The 17406-nt window shown below is 34.5% G+C and overlaps 1 pseudogene; it reads right to left on the reverse strand.

Annotated features, from left to right (window-relative positions):
• Positions 1 to 13128: 13128 nt before the first annotated feature.
• Positions 13129 to 16236, reverse strand: LOC107868093 (annotated as a pseudogene).
• Between the last annotated feature and the right edge of the window lie 1170 nt (positions 16237 to 17406).

Here is a 17406-nt window from a genome sequence, read left to right on the forward strand (position 1 = left end):
TTCTACCATATGTAAAACACTACCCATGGACACTTTACTTAGGGCATCCACTACAACATTGGCCTTTCTCGGATGGTACAACACACTCATATCATAGTCCTTTAACAATTCTAACCATCGTCTCTGCCTAAGATTCAATTCTCTTTAGGTAAACACATACTGCAGACTCTTATGATCAGTGAAAACATCAACATGGACACCATACAAATAGTGTGTCTAGATTTTCAAAGCAAACACAACAGAAGCCAACTCAAGGTCATGGGTGGGGTAATTTTTCTCATGGGGTTTCAACTGTCTAGAAGCATAAGCTATCACCTTACCGTTCTGTATCAATACGCAATCCAACCCAACTCTCGAAGCATCACAGTACACCATAAAACCATCAACACCATCAGGCAAAGTCAAATAGGGGTTGAAGTGAGTCGAGTCTTCAACTCCTGAAAACTCTTCTCATAAGATTCGGACCATAAAAACTTCACTTTCTTTTGGGTCAACCGAGTCATAGGAGATGCTATAGAGGAGAAATCCTCAACAAAACAGCGGTAATAGCCAGCTAAACCCAAGAAACTTCGGATATCAGTTGGAGAAATAGGTCTAGGCCAATTTCTAACAGCTTCGGTCTTTTGGGGATCAACTTTAATACCCTCGAAAGAAATGATATGACCCAGAAAAGCAACTGACCTTAGCCAAAACTCACACTTACTGAACTTGGCAAACAACTTGTGATCTCTAAGGGTTTGCAAGACAGTTCGGGGATGATTAGAATGTTCATCCTCACTACGAGAGTACACCGGTATATCATCGATGAACACTATGACAAATATATCCAGATATGGTCTGAACACTCGATTCATGAGGTCCATGAAAGCTGCTGGGGCATTAGTTAACCCGAAAGACATAACAAGAAACCCAAAATGGCCATAACGAGTTTGGAAAATGGTTTTCGGGATGTTAGACTCCCTAACTTTGAGTTGATGATAGCCGAAACGAAGGTCTATCTTTGAGAAATAACTTGCACCTTGCAATTGGTCAAACAAATCATCTATTCTTAAAAGGGGGTACTTATTTTTTACAGTGACTTTATTCAATTGGCGATAATCAATGCACATACGCAAAGAGCTATCTTTCTTTCTCACAATCAACACAGGAGCATCCCAAGGAGAATACTGGGCCTTATGAAACCCTTATATAGTAGATCTTTGAGTTGCTCTTTTAACTCCTTAAATTCTGCAGGGGCCATACAATAAGGAGGAATAGAAATGGGCAGAGTATCGAGAAGAAGATCAATCCCAAACTTTATCTCTCTATCAGAAGGTATCCCTGGGAGATCATCTGAAAAGACATCAGAAAACTCATTGACGACGTTAACAGACTAGAGAGTTGGAGTCTCAGACTTAGTGTCTTTGACTCTAACCAAATGGTAAATACACCCCTTGAAAATAAGCTTTCTAGCTTTGAGGTAAGAGATAAAATGACACTTCGGTGACACAGAATTCCCAGACCACTCAAACACGGATGCCCCCAAAAATTAAAACTTGACCACTTGGGTCCGACCATCAATAGAGGCATAAGAAGAATATAGCCAGTCCATACCCAAAATCATATCAAAATCTACCATGTCTAGATCAATCAGATCAGCCAACAAGACTCTATGAAGAACGGTAACAAGACACTTTTTATACACTTTCTGGGCAACAATCGAATCACCCACTGGGGTAGAAACTAGGATAGGCTCAGGAGTAATCTCAGGACTCATTTTAAAATTCACAATAATCAAAGGTGTAATATATGAGAAACTGGATCCAGGATCCAACAAAGCATACACATCAAACTGAAATATACGAAGCATACCAGTAACAACATCGGAAGTGTCCTCCTGTTCCTAGCGGGAAGATAAAGCATAGAATCTATTCTAGAGCTGCCCGCCAGTATTGCTAGAAGAGGCGCCCTGAGCTGGGGCTGGGTGAGTCACTGGAACTGGAGCACAACAGTCTGAGTCTAGGTCAGAGGGCGATAGTCATGATGCCCTTGTCCATCCTGTGGACAATCTCTAACTCTGTGACCCATGTCACCACACCGAAAACAACCCCTTTTCTCACCCCAACACTCACCCGAATGAGCCCTAACACACTTAGGACATAGGGGACGATTTGGCTTACTGCCAGCACTGTACTGGGACCTGGATTTATATGACCTGTTACCTTGATCCTACCTACCTTTAGGCACAAAAGTACTAGCAGATGATGGTGCTGGCATAGACGAACGATCCTGATACTGAGGGTGACTCCCTCCCTACGATCTAGTCTGACCCTGTCCATGCTGCTCGGACCTAGCTCTTTTATTCCCTCTCATTCTATCTCTCTCCTTAATCTTGTTTTTGTTAATCTATTGGGCATGAATCATCAGCCTAGAAAGATTAATCTCACTATTCAGCATAGCAGACCTACACTCCTTAACCACATAACTAGACACTCCAGTCATAAACTTACTTATACTAGCCCGATTATCAGCCACTAAGTCAGGAGAATACTTGGTCAACTGATTGAACTTTAGATAGTACTCCCTAACAGTCATAGAGCCCTGTCGCAGGTTCATAAACTCTTCCACCTTCGCCTTCCTCATCTTCAAAGGGAAAAACTTATCAAGGAATACATCCTGGAACTCTTGCCAAGTTGTAGGGACATCTCCCTCACCTCTACCTTTCCTCCAAGCAACAACCCAGTTATAAGCAAGGTATTTCAACCTATACGCAGCCAACTCCACATTATGTTCCTCAGATACATACATCACCTGAGTAATCTTTCGTATCTCCTCTAAAAACAACCATGGATCCTTATCATACTTGGACCCATAGAATTCTAGTGGATTCATCTATATGAAATCACGGATCCTAGCAGCAGCTGAATCACCTCCCTGCTGCTTTGGAGTCGGGGCCGAGTTGGCCTAAACATTTGCAGTAACAGCTTGGGCCAGTGCCTGAAAGGCTGTTCGAAATTTAGCATGAGACACATTTTCATTCAATGGGTCAGCGGGTTGAGGTTGCTGACCATCATTATTTCTTCTCGCTCGATGTGGAGGCATATTTCTAAAAGAGAAGAGCATGAATCAATAGCAGAGAGAGACACTTTAAGCACGATAGACTTCTGAAAGAAAGAATCACACTTTTCCCTAAAATGTCTTGTAGCCTCTTGCTCATAGATGTGGCGCGCTACACACCGATGATCAAGACTCTACTTAACGCGGCTTGTCAGACTCCCTAGGACACCTTAAAACCTTAGGCTCTAATACCAAGTTTGTAACGCCCTAGAAAATGGGTCCCAGAGTGTCACACAGTGCTTGAGGATACGAGTAGCCCCAAGCTAACCCTTTGAGCCATTTTCATTCAGTTCAACACAAATCAACGGGGTTTCCATAAATAACCCTCAAATATCAACAGAGTAGTCATTATCCAAGAATAAAAGAATTTCAGAAAGATAACAAAATATGACTTATTAGTCAACTCCCAATATTTATACTAGTCTGACAAGCCTCTAAGAAAATCAATAAAACCAACGAGCCATTGAAACATGCCCCAACTGACTCATACTCAGTTATCAAATGTAAATAATTCTGTGAAACCAATATCAGACATCCTGTCCTCAGAACATAAGGACTCACCACAACAAAGGATGTAGAACAGAGTGCTCGAAGAATCACTGTCAAACCTGGAACTGAGCACCTAAACCTACATTCCGAGAAAATGCAGCCCACATTCGATGATGTGGGTCAGTACCATGGAAAGGAACCGAGTATGTGGGGTGTATATAGTTGTATAAACATCATCATCATAAATATTTATAAAAAATATGCAGGATATATGAAAGACTCACATAACCCGAAGAAAATCATCATAATCATGAGAGGATGAAATAAGTACAATAAAACATGTGAGTCGTCATATAATTTGTCAATCACTTTCAGTTCATCAAGAATATCAATTATCATAATGTAAATATCATTTAAATCTTTCAAAAGAATAACTTTCACAATTCCACTTTCAAATCACTTCACCATTCACCATAGACACAAGGAAACACACACACACTGGAGATCCTATAACAGACATAAACCATGTGAGCTACATAGAGTCCAACGTACAACCCACGTTAGGGAGAGCGTACTATCCTTGCCATCAGAGTAGGACTATCGATATCAAATCCACACAAACTAGTGATCACTATATAAATCAGCCTCAAGCTCACTCCTCCGGAGGGTCACGTAGTTCTAGGAAAGTAAGGTCGCTTTATACCTCCCACTCGGTGCTAAAGATTTCTCTCGAACTTAGCTCAGATCATTTCAAACACAATCCACAACAAAACAATTTCAGTAATATATAAATATACATCGGGAGCCATCATGCTTCCCATCTATCAAAATCAACCACATTGTAGATTTCTTTCACACTCGAGTTCAAAATAACTCCATTAAGACCAAAAGGTCAAATCATTCAAAATATCTCAAATATTCAATATCAACGTGCTTATAACATACACTTTCTAAAAAAAACATAATTTCCAATGAGGATTCACGATCCAAATATCAAAATCATGATAAATATCATTCAAGATTCCGGCTTTATATCTCCACACATGTAAATTCATCTTTCAAAATCATAAACATTAAGATTTCATAATAATCATCATAAGATATGGGTTCATGCTTCAAATTCGTAAAAATCAAATAAAAATCATGCCTTTGTAAAGAAAATTACTTTTGGGCACAAGAACGAAAGAGAGTTCTTGTTGAAAAACTCCATATACCTTGAATGATGAACTTTAGATCGATACTCATTTTTGAGATGTTAATCGTGCCTTTGAATGATGGTTCTTAGAGTTCTTGAACTAGGAACTTGGAATCTTGAATAAATTTGCAGAATTAATGGTGAACTTTAGAGGTTCTTGAAGTTGGATGTAGGAGCTTAGGATTTTCTTTTTGAGGAAATTTGATGAAATATAACATATAATGCTTCTAATAGGCTTTAATATAGGATTTGGACAGATTTTGGGTAAGGGGGGATGACCAAAATGCCCCTAAAAATCAAATAATTCTCGAATCTGTACTTTCATGGATTGTTTTGATAGTCTGAAATAGATCAACCATGACGTTTTACTCCGAGATCCAAATTAGATGAAATCAATTTCATTAAAAAGAGGACTCTCATATCTTTCCGTTGATATATAGTATCTCACCCAGATCATTGTGTACGAGGATTTATGATCGTTTAAAGTTGACCCAAAATTTTTTTTTTGATAGGCTGAAGTAGATCGACCATAACATTTTGCTCCGATAGACAAATTGGATGAAACCAATTTCATTGGAAAGAGGACTCGCAGAGCTTTCCGTTTATATATAGTATATCACCCAGATCATTATGTACAAGAAGTTAAGATCGTTTAAAGTTGGAGAAAAAATATGCCAAGCCTCAGTACTTTTTCCTGTATGTTTTACTGTTCACTACTATTCACGGTTCGATCGGAATATTCATAACTCGTCGCTCGAGTGTCCGTTTTGGATGATCGACATATAGTTGGAAAGCTTATTCCATACTCTACGCAATGGTGGTCATAATCTAAGACATTTTGCATGGAAAATTTATAATTCATTCTAGAAGATAGAACCCAACACGTTTACGCACAAAATTTCAACGAAAAATTTACCGGGGTATTATAGTTAGTTGTTCTCATGATAAGTTGGTTGGACCAACTAATGTTGGGATTTGATCCCTTAAAATTTAAAAAGTATAAAAGATGAATATGGACCCATTCACCAGTCATGTGATCTATTAAGATTCATCAATAAGATAATCATATGTACATTTATTGTCAACCTGCAGTTTGACATTCATAAAGTTTTTTGCTCAATAAAATTAAGTTAAGAGCATAACTTTCAGATTGTGTAATCAAGACAATTCATCTTGATAATGATGTTTTGACATTGAATGACTTCGATAAATAGTTAAATCATTACTAATGAGAACAAAAGCTTTATGAATGGTCTAAAATATTATATACAAAAGTACTTGTATGAATCAAACCAATAAATTATGATTAATTCCCCCTCAAAGTTGGTTCTGAGTTAAGAATCACACATTTCCATCTAATAGTTTTGATGTGTAGTATATGATTACTGAATATACCATAATGCACAAAGATGGATTCCTCAAAGAAGATGGAGGATGTATGTTAGTTTTTCTAACATAAGGGGGAGATTAGAAGCAGCTATGAAATATGTTAGGAATTATCATAGATCCTCATTCAAAAGATAATTCAAGTCAAATACACGAAAGCATCTATTGACTCAAATTTAATCTCAAATTTAAGTTGCAAGTGCTCCTATTTTGTGTCCCTAAAGGAAAAAGTCTATGCATATATGAAACGTGGTAGACCAATTGATTTCAAATGAAATAATCCTTGAAAAGAATGACGAGCAAATAATCATAATAAGAAGGTAATGTGCTCTTGAAGAGCCTACGACATAACACTTCATAAAACCTTATGAGAGGTTCAGGTACCTGAAAATAATGAGTGATGAAATCTCAAAATGTCATGTCCCATTGTGAACCAATACAAAATGATATATCATCGATAATTTTTTTGATACAATATTAGCGTAATATTGTAAAAGATTATGAGGATCTAAATTCTATGTTTATTTAAGTATGATGATATAGAAATATTTATCAAGTGACGTGTAAGGCTTCATCTTGGTAAGCTTAAAACTTATTTGATTTGCATTCCAGATACTTGAAGATGTCACTTATGAAATGTTGAAAATTGTCAATTGAAAAAATTTATATGAAAACTTTTTTAAGGATTCAAAATATTTGAGGCATATAAAAGTTTATGGGAAACTTATTTATAATCTTCATATTACATAAGCTTATAGCTTAAAAATTATTGAAATTCGTGGAGAGTTTTCAAAAGAAATAGATTATTTGCTGAAATAAGAAATATATCAATTTGAATTGGTTATGAAGTATCATATCATAGTGTAATTGGTGCACTTATGTACCTTGCAAATACTACAAGGTCTGATATAATATTTTCTAGTTAATTTGTTAGTAGGGTATAGTTCTACTCCTACTAAGAGACATCGAAATGGGATCAACATGATATTATTTTATTCTAAAAATTACAGTCTTGATCTTATTGATTATGCTGATGCTGGGTATTTATTTAACCCGCATAAATCTTGGTCTCAAACATGTAATGTGTTCACATGTGGGGACACTGTCATATCTTGTAGATATACAAAGCAGTCTATCTAGCCATTTCATCGAACCAAGCTGAGATAATAGCTATTCATGAAGCAAGCTGAGAATGAGTATGGTTGAGATCTATGATACATCTCATTCAAGAAAAATATGGTGTGAAATATGATAATGTACCCATAATTTTATATGGAGATAATGCAGCATGCAAGCACAATTTAAGAAAGGATTCATAAAAGGATATAAAACCAAGCACACTTCATCAAAACTTTTCTACGTATATGAGCTCTGAATGGTGATATTAACGTGCAACTGATTCGTTCAAGTGACACTCCTTCAATTACAACTTTTAAGAAGATGGTGCACAAGATCAGGATGCAAAGGCTCAAAGATGTTCTTATTAGAGGGAGTTAATACGCGTTGTACTCTTTTTCCCTTATGAGGTTTTGTCCCATTGGGTTTTCCTTGTAAGGTTTTTAATGAGACAGCGTATATACGTATTGTTAGAGATGTGTACTCTTTTTCCTTTACTAGATTTTTTTCACTATTTTTTTTAATAAGATTTTAACGAGATACATTATCTATCAATTAGACATTCAAGGGGGGGTGTTATAAATACATTACCATATATAGTGAATGTCTACTTTACCATACATAGTGAATGTCTACTTTCCATATATAGTGAATGTCTATTTATGGAAAATTTAGAAACTCCAAGGTTAGTTTTCTACTATAAATAACGGGGTCAACCTTCATTGTAATTAAATCTGACAAAATCCCCTCATGAGAAATAAAGAAATCTCCTCTCTTCTCTCTCTATTCTTATTGTCTTACTTTATATTTCATAACAAGATTCTTCTTCTTATTTCATAACACAATAGCATCCATAATGTAGTCATTTAAAGAGTCTTGATTAGGGAGAGATTTTTCTCTTTATAGTTTTAATATTTCTTTTATATTAGTTTCATATAAAGGTAAATGGTCAAATCATATAATAATATTATGCTTATTTAATATTTTATATTATGTCATCTGAATTATCGTCTCTGTAGTTTACAACATTAAGCTTCCGCATGTCGCTTAATCAGTTTTGAACCAAACAAGTGGTATCAGAGCCAATAATTCTATGGGTACAATGGTTCATCAAAATTGAAGACAAGTTCAAAGCAAGTTGCAGCCAAGTTGATGATAATGAAGAATATTTTTTGGTAAAAAAAGTTTTAAAAAAACTACATGTGGAGACAATTGTCAATCATATTTTCAACAATCATGTTGCTACTTTTAAAATAATCAAGTCACTTTTAACTCCACAAAGGGCTCCAATATTTTTAACCCAAAAGAGTTCATATATTTTTAGTCCAAAAGAGCTTCATTCCAAAATCATGCATGTGACATGAAGAAGATGGTTCAAATTTTGTCAAGAAAATCAAGCAAAAAAAAAAGATTTGTTAGGATTTTTGCCTTGATTTTCTTACCAAATTTAAGTTTTTTTTTTTTGGAAGGAAATAAAAGTAATATCATAATTACTTTTACTTTTCTTAAAAGAAAAATATAAAACTGTTTCATATTTGACTAACCTCTTTCTTAGAGGAAATATTTTATACCTCTATAAATTGAAATTATTCTTCTTATTTCATACATAATAGCTTTCACAATGTAGTCATTTAAAGAGTTTTGATTAGTGGGAGATTTTTCTCTATATAGTTTTAATATTTCTTTTATATTAGTTTTATATGTAGGTTAATAGCCAAATCATATACTAATATTATGCTTATTTAATATTTGATATTATGTCATCTGAATTATCACTGGTTTGGTTTGCCACATTAAGTTTTCGCATGACGCCCAATCAAATTTAAACCCAACATGTCAATCCATATTTTGTAGTTTGTTCCAGTACTAAGGAAACTGGAGTTACTTATTTCTCCAATGCAATTTTATAAGTTCATCTGGGTCCACATTGTTACGGTCTCGACAAGAGCAACGACATAGGAGAGATCGGATAGTCACTTGTAATGGGTTGTAAAAAGTGCAAAAGGAACGACTCAACAAGCTCAAATATACAATATGGTGTATGCTTTGTTAAAATAAAGAGACACCCCATAAATATATGATAAAGAGGTTGGAGTCTGTTTTAAGTACTTCAACATTTCTGCAAATCTATTTTGACTTTTGACGATGAATAAGATGATTCAATAATATTTAATGATCAATAAAGTGATTGAACTATTTTAGTTGATCCATAGAATATTTTATGAGGTGCTAACTCTAATACCATTTCGATCTCTGAGCAACCTATCCTCTTTAAATTGTTATTGGGCTAGAGATGAGCCTAGCCATCAAGTCTTTCAAGCACCTGAACCTAATAAACCAGAAAAGTAGTTGTGAAAGTTTTTAATCATACACTGGGGAAGAAATGAATAGTGGGACCATACATTGGTAACAGTTTATTTAGATGGTTGGGACCTATTGTATTGTACTATTAGTTTAAATATATTATTGTATCTTATCGTTAAATATAGCGTTATATGAAAATTCTCATTTTTTGTGACATCGATTTAGTGTGACCGTATTCTTATCTTATTTTTCTTCTTCTTATTTATCTAATAATTTAATTTTATTCTTTATCCCACCTTTTTATAATAGTTGTATCTCGTACTTTGTTTTTTTTATAGATTTATTCTTCAAATTATTCATGTGTGGCATTACGTAATGATGAAAATAATACAATCTAAGAAAACAGTGCAATTTATCCAAACATGATATTCATGACAATATAGTGCAACACCATACAATATAATATAATACATTATGAAACAATGCGTAACAACCATCTACGTAAAGCCAGGATCGACTGGTAAGGTAGAAATTATAGGCAGTTACCTAAGGCTCCAATTATGGGGGGAGGGAGGAGGGGGCATTTCTACCACTTATTATATTAGTAGTGTAAAAAAAAAAGAATTTTTTTTAGGTGATGAATAGCTAAAAAAATAGGATTAGTTACAAAAATAAAACACTTTAAAATAGGAGATAAGTAATTAATATTGAGTTGATATCTTTTTACTTCTCCCATAAAAAATATTTTCTTTTCTTTTAATCTTTTAAATTACTTCTCCAATAAAAAACATTTTCCTTCCTTTTAATCTTTTAAATTATTTTTTTGTACCCACTTTCTCACTTTTTCTCTCTTTCTCACGACATTCTCTCCTCTCACTTTCTTCTGTTCCTCTTTATTCTCTTTTTCCAAGTTAAAAGACTCAAAGAGTTAATATCAAAAATTAAACATTGTTGATAATATTTTTACTTATTGATAATTTCACTTTGAAGAGAACACGGTTCATGTTTCAAATTTAAAAAATACATTTTGAAGCAGTTAAAAGATAATTGGGATCATCAACAAGCCTTCATATTTCTTGAATTGGGTAATATCATTTTAACTTTTTATATTATTTTTATATTTTATATTTGATATTTTTTTATTTGATAGTGTAGATTGAGTTTAAAACTATTTGTTAGAATTTAATATGTCAATTAGAAAATATGAATTTCAGAATTTGTACAAAAAAAAAAAATGAGTTGATAATTTGATAAAATCTTAAAAAGGAGCTCTTGATAAATTTTTGCCAAATAATATTAATGTTAAACTAAAAATTTTAGAAAAATATTATTTAGATGAACAAGTCACTAATTTAGTTGAGTTAGATGATGATATAATCCACAAAGAAGGGGAGGAAACGAATAAAATATTAGATGCAGATTCTCAAAAAAAGTCAAGACTTTATAAATGAATCAAATAATTTTACGTATAAAAATATATCTGATCCTAGTCAATGGAATCATATTGATATAAAGTTAAGAGATTTATTAGTAGAAAATTGACCAATTAAAACTATTGACATAGGTTTTCTAAAGGATGAATTTTTAAGGCATTTTTCTACCACACATTATTTTCAAAAATTGACAAATGGAGAAAGACATGAAAGAAGATGGTTAGTTTATCCCAAAGACTGCGTACGATACACCCTTATGGTGGGGTCCTTCCCCAAATACCGCGTATAGCGATAGCTTTAGCGCACCAAACTGCCCTTTTTTATTTTATTTTTGTTGCAAGTTGTTTAATACTACTTTCAATACTAGAACAATAAATTTGCTAGTGAAGGTAGTAGAGATTGAAAAAATCTTAATGCTAAACCTAGATCTCACGAAACATCTAGCCAACATATTATTAATATCCGTTCGCTGATTGATTTAGAAATCAGATTACATAACAATAGAATAATCGATAAAAATGTTCAAGATCGAATTAATAGAGATAAAGAACATTGAAAGAATATATTGTCAAAAATTATTTCCATCATAAAAACTCTTGAAAAAAATAATTTGACATTTAGAGAAAAAAATAAAAAAATACATCAAGAAAATAATAGAAACTTTTAAGCCTTATTGAAATGATTGCAGAATTTGATCCAATCATGTAGGAGGATATTCGTGGAATTAAATATGATGAAATTCATAATCATTATCTTGGATATTTCAGCAACTCCAATAAAAACTACTGAATATTTTTTAGAGTTCTTCAAAGTGGATGATACAAGTAGAAAAGGTCTTTTTGAAATTATTTTAGATGAAATAAAATGTATTGGACTTGACATTGATAATCTAAGAGGACAAGGATATGATAATGGATCTAATATGAAGGGAAAAAAATCAAGGAGTACAAAAAAGACTTCTCGATATAAATCTTAGATCATTTTACACTATGTGGTTGTCATAATTTAAATTTAGCACTTTGCGATATGGCTAATTCTTGTACGAAAGTTGTATCATTCTTTGGAGTGATACAGCGTATATATTCACTATTTTCTCCTACCATTAAATGATGAAAAAAATTGAAAGATTATGTACCTAGTTTAACTCTTAAATCATTGTCACAAACACATTGAAAAAGTCGTATTGAAAATATTAAAGCAATAAGATTTCAAACTCCACAAATAAGAGATGCTTTATTGAAATTAGTGGAAGCTGGTGATGATCCAAAGACTAAAAGTGAAGCTAATTGTTTAACAATTTATGAGTTTGAAAATTTTAAATTTTTACTAGGTATAATTATTTGGTATGATGTATTATTTGTTGTTAATTCAATTTGCAAAAATTTACAATTAAAAAATATGCATATTGATGTTGCCATGGATCAATTAAGAGGTCTAATTTCTTTTTTTTTTTTTAAAATAAAAAGAAAAAGGATTTACATCTACTATGATTTCAGCAAAGTAAATTGCATTAAAGATGAATATAGAACCTCAATTTCGTAATAAGCGTGTGATCTATAAAAAAAAAAAAATAATGAGAATGTTGATAATGAAATCACAAGATCTCTTGAAAAATCTCTTAGAGTTGATTACTTCTTATACATAGTAGACCAAGTTATTTTTTCACTTCAAATTAGATTTGAACAATTTGAAGCATATAAAAATATTTTTTATTTTCTACTTAGTGGGAAGAAATTGAGATCCTTGGATGATGAGAATTTTAAAAAATATTGCCTTAATCTTGAATGTTCCTTAAAACATAATACCCACTCTAATATTGACGGTTTAAACTTATTTTCTGAATTAAATTTTTTAAAGGAAATAGTACAAGTAGAAGATAATACTCTAAACGAGATACTCAATCAAATAAAAAGACTTAGATTCTTTTTCAAATGCTTGTATTGCTTATAGACTATTGTTAACAATTTCCGTAACCGTTGCCTCTGCAGAAAGAAGTTTTTCAAAATTAAAAATGATGCAATCTTATTTAAGATCAACAATGTCTTAAGAAAGATTAAGTGGATTAGCTATATTATCAATTGAAAAGGAATTATTAGAAGAAATCGATTATAAAAAAATTACTAACAATTTTGCATCTCAAAAAACTAGAAAAATAAATTTTACATAAAAACGTATATAATTTTTGTTGTTGAGTTTAAGACCTGATTTAACTTTTGCCTTAGGCCATACCAATGTGCTTGAGCTGCCCGTAACGCCTAATGTTTTACCAGTAATAAACTTTCATCAGTTGCCAGGAAAGTTTTCAATCATCTGTTAACAAATAATAGAAAAGACGAAGAAGAGTGGCAGAGAATAGTAAAAATTCCTTATTCTCAAGAATATGGTGCAACTGGGGTAAGGGAGCCACTTGTTAACAGAGAAGAAAACATTCTGGGGAAGAATTTGAAAGCTACCATAGAACTTGTTTCCTTCTACAAAGACTTTCCTTGGCTCTAATCTATACTTTCTCTGAGTGAATTACAGGATACATTGGAAACATATTTGAATCAAATACTAAAACATAAGAGGATTCTCTCTTTTCCATTTCAAGGGTAGTGACAGGTTTAGTTCCTCTAATCCTTGAGTCAACAGGAAGTACAGTGAACATGATGAAGGAAACTACTTTATTTTGTTTTTTTTTCCACCCCATCCCAGGAGGATCAATAGTGTTCGTACTTAACTTCAGGCGTGACTCGAACCATCAACCTACCAATCGATGGCATAGGTGTTCAACCACTTGAGTAAGCCTAACTTGTATGAGGGAAACTATATTCACTATGCAGCTATATTTTTTTCTTAAGAAACGAGAAATCTCCCAGGAGCCAACAAGCACACAGCTCAAACGAGCCCGCCCCTTTATCCATCGACCTTTAAAAACCAGGCATTGGTCTGAGGTTGGTTTTGAAATCATGACACCTAATACATGAAGCACTCTTATAGCAACCAAAGTCCTGGGGACTGCTTTTTCACCTCATACTAAGACAGGGAATACCTCCCAATTCTACATGAGGTGGACTTTGTTTCCCCTGCATTAGAAGATGATGGACTTTCTGATGTATCTTAGCTGCTATTCTCGCTTTGTCTATCTTTATATGACCACAAATTTGAGAACATTTTTTTGGACATGATTGAACCTTTCGCTTTGCTACCGTCAACCTTCTCAGCATTTGTTTTCGTTTCATTCAATCTTAAGAGTAGAAAGCTCACCTTTCAGAGCTTTAAGTTCCTTGGCTGTGAGCACATCATCCGAATTGTCCTCAGCGTTGGATGTAGCAGATGTGAAGCAACCCTGAGATCCCATCGGGGGCAAAGCCTTGACCGATTTAGTGAGGTCAGGAGTGCTACCACCACCGGATGATGCTGTGGCTCGGACTTGCTCAAAGAACCGAACTTGCACAACTACTCGTAAAGGAAGGCGCTCATTCTGCACAGCATGCATGCAGGCCTTGGCTGATATCTTCCTGCGGTTCATTAGCTTACAAATTCTTTTTCTCTCGCTTTTGGTAATTCCAAGATGTTCCTGCCAAAACAAATAAGTAATGAACATTCATAATCGTTGACGAAAAATTCTTCACATAATATTGGCATATTTCTCTCGGAGAAGCTATTGAGCTTACATAAAAACAACCTGCAACTCAAACAAGAGAGTGCAAAAAGGATACCTTAAGATACATGTCAATAGCACGGTAAATTCCATCAGGAGAAGGTCTAGAGAAGTCAGAGACCAATTCTGCAAGATTGATAAATTTCAATTGTGGTAGATTTGGGTCTCTAGCAACTTCAGCAAGGTATCCATCAATTATCCTAGCCTCCTTTACTTCGGAATCATCTGACGCAATCGCCGGGGATATATCCTGGAATCTATTATCTGCAGAATAATCAATCTGACTGCTCTTTCGATGCAGTATAAAATTTTCTACAAGATCGTGTACTAGGTCAATATCGAATATAACAGCTTCTCTATCTGGAGCTCGAATTAGAAGGTCACCTACTGTTGCATCTTCCATATGCAGGCCAATCCTACTCTTCAGTTCACTTCTCACTGTTTGTCCACATTCCGATGCAATAGATATTTGCAGCAATTTGATCAAGAAACTGCAGGAAACACTTCTATTCTCTTTGGGCAACAACCAAATGATCGTATCAACCAAGTACTGATGCTTTTCAGGATCACTTCCCTGTATACTACACTTGCTGAAACCCGGGAGCCTCCGGTTCGCATATGCTTTCAATGCTTCACCTATTGCTTCTGAAGAAATCCTTTCGTTTTTATCGTTGCTATGATCCGTTTATACAAATCAATATGAAGCTCACAAAGGTCCTCAACCCATCAGTCTCTTGGAACAAGCTGTTGCTGGTTCACTGTGTTACAGTGCAGATCATTTCCATTTTCCGATGGACGCTTTTTATGGTTATAAGTGTAAGACCAGTCCACCTTTGAGGTGTCCACAGAAGCTTTAGATGCTACAGATACCACACAATAACTAATGATTTTAATTCCTCGAACCAGGGAAGAAAAGCTTTTGCGGTCTGAAGAACAATAATGGAGTCTTTCCAGATCTGGAAGATGCAAGACGTAAGAAAAACTTCAATCGTGTAGATAAGATTTCCTTTCTCAACTGACTCATACATTTCCAAGTACTCTGCTGCACAACGAGCTGCAAAGACATTATATGCATTCAAAGTTACTGTCATATTATAACAGAACTTCGCGCATACTTCAAAAGCAGCAGGTCCACCAGGTATATCATGGATGTTGATTTCATCACTATTTTCCTCGTTTGTACGAGCTACGAGCTTCTGCAAGCGATAACTCTTCAACCGAAGGGGAAACTGAAGAAAATGTACTAATATTAGAATTAACAGAAAATATTTTGGCCGGAGAAAATAGTATATTTGCTATTTCTCATGCAGAAAACAGTTGACAAATATGGAATGCAAAAGGCTACATACCTTGTGCAGGTAAAATTTTACATCTCCAACACTAATGACCATGGCAGTCGCCAATTCAGCTGCTACATACCTGAAGATAAAGTTCGTTGATCATATGCCTAACGGAAACCTTACCAACCATCTCAAATTACCACATCACTAACTACAAGTAAAACTTTGAAACAACAATCCTATAATGTGGGTGTCTATAAGTTCATATTGTTTTAGCCGACTGAAGAATGGAGGCTTAATAACTAACAAAGGAGCTGTCCAAATATATGAATGTTGAAGATCTCCTTTGCATGATGGGCGTAGTGATCGCCACATGATGTAAGTGCTTGTAGAATACTTTTCTTTTTCCTTCACACACACACAGAGACAGAGAGAAAGGGGTTTGTTTGTCAACTCTCAGTCATGTAATAATGTATGTTTCCCTTCCTGAAGCATAATTTTCGCTTCCCGTTAGAGAAAATGACTAAGAAATCAGTTCCTCGGTATGTAAAGCTACTTGTTACTATTAACTATCTTCATTTACCTTTTGTTACTATCTTTATTTAACGGTTAGTTGTTATAGTTTGAATAAGTCTCTGATGGTTGGAGTATATTTAGGAATAGTTAGTTAGTTGTAGATAACATGCAAATAGTGGCCTGCACTTTAGGTGTAGTTAGTTGTATATTCTGTATTTAAAAGCTTGCTTCTAGAGTTAATGTATCATCCTTTTGATCTCCTTCTCTGAATCTTTAGAATGACACCTAATAAAGGCTGATTTAGGAAGTGGCTTGGTGAAGGTATCAGCAAGTTGATCACAAGCATGGGTATGAGTAACATGAACTTGATGAGCGTGAACCTGATCATGGACATATGCGAAATCTACAGCAACATGTTTCATACGAGTATGGAACACTGGGTTGTGAGATAAATAAGTTACTCCAACATTGTCACAATAGATTGTTGGCGTCTTCGGAATGGTGACATGTAACTCATGAAGTAAGTTTCGCACCCATGTGATCTCTGCAAGTGCATTGGCTACTGATTTGTACTCTGCCTCAGTAGACGAGCGTGCCACTGCACGTTGTTTTCTGGACGACCAACTAACTGGATTTGGTCCAAAGAAAAGTATGTAACCTGATGTAGAGATTCTGTCATTTGGATCGCCAGCCCAGTTGGCATCAACATACATATACCAATTGGAGTCAGAGCTGCGAAGGATACGAAGTCCTGAACTTGCAGTTTCTTTTAGATATCGTAGTACTCTTTTAACTGCTTTCCAATGTTCATCAGTCAGAGTATGCATAAATTGTGATAATTTATTGACTGCATAAGATATGTCAGGCCTAATAAGAGATACTGCAATTTTCAAAGGGTACGCCGGTAGCACATGGCATCAGTTAGTGGCGAACCATCAGCTACCCGAA

Source organism: Capsicum annuum, chromosome 4, assembly GCF_002878395.1.
Source record: "Capsicum annuum cultivar UCD-10X-F1 chromosome 4, UCD10Xv1.1, whole genome shotgun sequence".
Lineage (NCBI taxonomy): Eukaryota > Viridiplantae > Streptophyta > Magnoliopsida > Solanales > Solanaceae > Capsicum > Capsicum annuum.